Source organism: Lathamus discolor, chromosome 4 (genome assembly GCF_037157495.1).
Source record: "Lathamus discolor isolate bLatDis1 chromosome 4, bLatDis1.hap1, whole genome shotgun sequence".
NCBI classification, from domain to species: Eukaryota; Metazoa; Chordata; class Aves; order Psittaciformes; family Psittacidae; genus Lathamus; species Lathamus discolor.
This window is the reverse complement of record NC_088887.1, coordinates 70,983,900-70,989,899: the sequence shown is the minus strand read 5'-3', so window position 1 is coordinate 70,989,899 and position 6,000 is coordinate 70,983,900.

The window sequence follows — 6,000 nt, the reverse complement described above, 5'->3', positions numbered from 1 at the left end:
TGTTCCATCCTTGGCAGTGTTCAAGGCCAGGTTGGATGAAGCCTTGGGTGGCATGGTTTAGTGTGAGGTGTCCCTGACTAAGGCAGGGGGGTTGGAACTAGATGATCTTGAGGTCCTTTCCAACCCTAACTATTCTATGATTCTATGATTCTATAACAATATGATTGTAACAACAAGCTTAATTTCCTGGGTCAAAACACTCAGCATAGCTGAAAACATGATTCTTACTAAAGGCATCCCTTCCAGCAATGGCAAGAAGGACAAACCCATCACTCTCTCCCTATGATTTGGTGTCAAAATCTTGTCCCCCACTTTGGTATGAAATCAGGGTATTTTTATACCTTGTTAAATATTATTGCACACAGTGTTGTGGGTGCACTATGACCAAACTTTCTGGACATGTTGTACAGACCAGTTATACTTGGCAGCAGGTGCTGGTAACCATTTCTTGCAAGATCTTGCAATATGAGTCCATGCAGAAGGGACAAGCTAATAACAGAAGAATGGGACTGTATGCCTTTGCCCCACTTCCTGTTCCTCCCAAGAGCCACAGCAAGACAAACCACCAGACCTCCATCTGGTTTCGATGACTGTTGCAGTCACACTGTGCCTCATTGTCCACCTTGAACTTTTGCTTTTTCTTCACTGTTTTATGCTTCCAACAGTTATGTTTTGGATTTGTGATAAAAATGGTGCTGATAACATTGGAACGTTTTAGCTGTTGCTGAGCAGTGCTTGCACAGAGTCAAGGCCTTTTCTGCCTCTCACCCCAGCCCACCAGTGAGCAGGTTGGGGGTGCACAAGAGGGAGGGAACACAGCCAGGGCAGCTGATGCCAACTGGCCCAAGGGACATCGCATAGCATATGGCATCATGCTCAGCATATACAGCTGGGGGAAGAAGAAGGAAGGTCCATCACTTGTGGCAGAGCCCTGCTGTCCTGAAAATGGCTGAACACCTGCCTGCCAATGGGAAGTGAATGAATAAATTCCTTGTTTTGCTTTGCTTGTATGTGCTGCTTTTGCTGTACCTATTAACCTGTCTTTATCTCAGCTCACAAATTGTCTCACTTTTACCCTGACAATTCTCTTCCTTATCCCACCAGGGTGGAAAGAGTGAGTGCTCACATGGTGCTTAGTTGCCAGCTGGGGTTAAACCATAACGCAGTGTAACTTGCAGAAGACAATTTGCATTCATAAATTTAAAAAGAAACAAAGCTGTGGTATCTTACAAAATTCAACTAATTAAAAGTCTAAAAACCCTGAAGTGACATGTTATCAGTACATGACATTTTTCAGCCTTTGCTTGGTATTGTTTCTTCTGATGCTTTTACATATATACATTTCCGTTTGTAATTCATTCTATTAATTCTTGTATTTCTGTTACAAATCTCTGCATGTTATGCAAGGCCAAGTCTGGGAATAAGGCTCAACTCTGTTTTAAGCTTCAGAGAAAACTGAAAAATGAGCGGCATGCTCAGCTCTAGAAATAGCAAGTGTATATTTATAACCAGCAATCTTTGCTCATTATGCAGCATAGTTATAAAAGACCCCACAGACTTTCCTACATCTGTCCTCTGCTGCTGAAGATATGGCTGTCTCAGAAAGCACAGCTGTCTCAGTTTCATTCATGTTCTTAAACAGAACATATTACCTTTGCTTTGAATGCTGTCCTGCTAAAAAAACAGATGACGGAGGCCACATGTGCTCTAGTCTCATCATTTTGTGTTATACCATTGCAAAACCTCATCTGTAAGTTAATGAGACAATTACATTCTCTCATTCCTTTAAATGTCTGTCTCATCTCCCCCATGTGGGGCAAAAATTGCATATTTTGTCTTCTTAGGGAAGGCAATTTTCTGGACATTCTGCAATTGGAACACAGCCTCCAATTATGCAGGTGATTCTGAACTAGGAATTCAGAGAGGAATATTTCGTATAGGGTAAAGTGCCAGCCGCGTTAAGGGTCTGTGGTGACCCTCAAGGCTCTTTCTTACAACTAGGAATGTGTCAGAGGCAAACACTCTCTGAGCAGGTTCTTTGAGATATTCCAAACAAGGAGGGCTTCATGTTTAATACCAGATTTCCTTCTTTGTAGATATTCAATGTTTCACAGGATTTTGATTGATGTACTAAAGGCACAAGTGCAATATAGCAATTGTGATACACAATACAAACCTGATTGCCATTAGCAGTCCCTGTATGCTCATTGTTATGACATTGGGCACCCCAGTGTCCAGGAAGGAATACATGAGTTGAAACCAGCTCAAGTCAGTTCAGTTGCTCTCTTCAAAGTTCATTTTCTCAGTTGTTTTGCTTATATACTTCTAGGTTTGGCTGAGTCACATACACACTTCTCCACCCATGCTTTCTCTCCCGATTATCGCAGGCAAAGCTGTTTACACAACTCAAAACCCCATTGCTACGGATGGATAGCTAAAACCAAGGTCACCCTCAACACCCTTTGTGCTAAGTTCAGCTTTCCTTACAATAATTGGTGGCCATTCCTTATATTGTTCCTTGCCCTCATCACTTACACCCATGTCCTTTGAGCCTTCTTTCATTGTAGGCGTTTGCTGTCATATGCTGTGATGCTCTTATTTCTTTTTATACCAAAAAAGCGAACTTGAAAAACATTTGTTAAGTTACATTAAAGAAGCGAGTATGGCATTTGGTTTTGTGCCTCTATTCTCAAGGAAATATGTCTTTTAAAAGCAACCCTACTAATAATTTTGTCACAGAAGACCACGAGATGTTTGGGGCTTGGCTGGTACTGAACTTCAGCTGCAGCTTTTTGCTGAGGCCAGGGTCTTGCTAAATGAACCCTAACTTTTTTAATGTTCAGGACTAATCAGTTTTTTCAGGAACATTATTGAGAAAGTGTTTAAAGCAATATATGAACAGCTTTTCATATGGATATCATTTCAGACAATTTTTAATGATTTTGTAAATGACAGCATAGCCTAAAACCATTAGCTGGGACTCAAGACTCTGTGACAGAGAACAATGATTCATTAATTTTCACTTCTGCTTTGACAGGCATATTTGAAATACAATTATGTGGGAGAGTAACAGCCAGCTGTTGTTGACTAATGATCTCATAATTGTATGTGTATACAATGATCTTCTTATATTTATCAAGGAATGAACATAGCAAACTGACCCAACCAGGTAAATAACTTCATGAAGACAAAGCTGAGGACACACTGTCCAAGAAGGAAGATCTGTTATCAAAACTAAAAGATGGGTATGTGCTTTTCTCTCTATGAATAAGAATGCCGAAGTGCTCATTGCGTGGAGCTGATACCTTTGTCAACGCTGAACTGTTCTGTGTTAATAAAAAAGTACTAAGATTGATCCTTCTTTGAAAATCTTTATGAAACAGATCCACCAAAAAACTTACACAGGCATGTAGCTACCCAGGCACTTTGTGGAAGTCTCAGTACAGGGCCTGGTAAACAAAATCCAAATCCTGTAAATCAGCTTTCTCTTCCAGAATGCACTAAGGACCACATGCAGTGGCCAGGGCTCTCCATGCAGTACCACAGTCCCATGGCTGTTTAACCAGCAAGTGCTGCACTGTGAGAGATCACCTCCACTCTGCACCAGCACAAGAATGATAGAGGTGGCACAGGAACCTGTCTCAGGTAAATGCTCCCGACTGCTTTTGTGGGATAGTTTTCAGCCAGATTTATTCCTTTAATTACTCCACCATGAAGCCACACCAGCACACATGACCAGGCAAGAAGAATAAGAATGAATGGCCTAGGATGAGGCTGGGAGGGAGTGGGAAACTGTTCTTTCCTGAGGACTTGTTTTAATTTACACTTTCATGGGAATAACTAGAACCAGTATTAAGGAAATGGAGACAAAAGGCAATGGCAGGAACTAGGTACATCTTGACATCTACCTCATTCAAGGATAATCTATCCCCATTATAAACTAGAAGTTAAATTCTGAAGCTAACCCTCTCTCATGAAGTGGGAATGGAGAGGAGTCTGTACCTGAACACCTCAGATTACTGAATAACACTCAGAATACTGAAGTGCCTACCTTGCCTAATGTGATTTGATCAAACACCTCCTGTCCCAGTCTAATTGGTAGGTTCATTCCTCCCCTCAACATGTTGTAACTGAGGCAGGGTTGAGACATGAGTGGGTGAAATCTCTAATATGGTGACTAAGGTAATTGCTGGCAACTGAAATTTAATGAGTTCTTACACTCAATTCCAATTGATCCTTTGCATATAATAATTTAATTAGAGAAAGAATGAAAACCACAGTACTTTCCCATCCATGTCAGTGCTTGCACCAGCAAGATATTAGGTCATGTCATCTCCTGTTCACTTTGGGATGCTTCCATGCAAAACAGATATATTTGACTCAGAGAGAACCCTGCAGCAGCTAGAGCATTTAGTTTGCAGAAAGATGCAAGCTCAGATAGAATGGAGATTTGAACCCCAGCATCCAACTTCTGGGTGTAACATCAGGCAGAAGATGCAGCAAGTATCCTCAGCCTCTAAGGTGCGTTAAGGCTGCATGTGAAATCAAAGGGGACTGTTGGCTTGGCTCTGCACCTCAACAGGCCTGCTTTGAGAGAGGTGGGGAATGGCTCCTCAGGGCTGTCAGGACTGAAAGAGCTCTGTTGGCTCTCAGGAGCAGAGCTAGAAGCACATCCACACTGGGAGTATTCAGAGCTGAATCTGGATGGAGCACCATAGGCACACGGAGATCTAGCCACCCGTAGATATCTAAATGTTGCCAGGCCTCAAACCTATTTTACAGCAGATCATTTACAGAATGATTGTTAGGGAAGATGTGTGGCCCTGGTGTTCAACGCTTTCCAAGGGATCTGCAAATTATGTGCACTCATGAGAATCAGAGTCCTGGGATGTGGCAGCAGTTGCTTCCTCCTTCCCTTTGGTTCCATCCCCAGATTCAGATGCAAACAGCTGAGATGGTTCCTAATATGGAGATGTGAGTCTATTTAACACAGCAAACCCAGATAAACTACTGTACAAGCTTAGACCCCAAGAGAGGCTAAATCATTACCGTAATGACCAAACCGCATTGTCTCAAGAGGTCTTCTGACAAATTGTGAGTTTTCAACATGGCAGCTCTACTTTTGCCTTTACTTCTGTGGAACAACAGTAGTATTACTCAGAGCAAAACAAAGCTCTATTTATTACAATTCAGAAACTTAGACACAGTAAGGGGAATCAGTGTTGAGTGTGCATATTACCATTATAAAATACATATGTTGCAGAACTTTTGTAAAAAGCTCTATAAGCAAACTAATATCAGAAACCTGAGATGCTCAGAATTAAAATTCAAAAAATCTCAGTATGTTCAGCTCTGCAAAGGCTCAGTAAGATGCACAACCTTAACGCTGTATCCTAACAACACAACTGTACTCATACAACTGATACAGTACAGTCACCTTTTAAAGAGTGTAACCAAAATTAGGTTTTTCTTTCCTCCCTCATGGTCTTGCTTTAAAGTCGGTCAAAAGATGATTGGCACACCTTCCTCAAATCCCAGTATTTCCTGCAGAACCTGCCCTGCTACTTGCCAGTGCACATCACTGAGTTATGTATACCTGCACAATTAATGTACCTGCCAATTAGGTGACTTGTTTGTGGTGTAACTCCTTAAGACCAAGGCAACAGAACACAGCAGAACTTTTCACAGTTAGTAATACGCTTCCAAATTTTAACATACAGCCAGTTTATTGAATGAAATAGGAAACATTTTCAGAATTAAATCTCAAAATATACTTGCAATAGGATATATCTAGCGTCTGTTTTATCTGAACATGCTGCCAGAAATACAAGCCTCTCCCAGTGAGATGCGTCAGCAATGATACACAGACGGGAAACTAAATTAAAATGGGCAGTCAATTAGGTACTAAACAAGTGAAAAAACACCTTGTCAGAATAATGATCTCCCTGGATTAAAAACAGTCTATGCCTTATGTAATTCTAAAAAAGCCTGAACATGGCT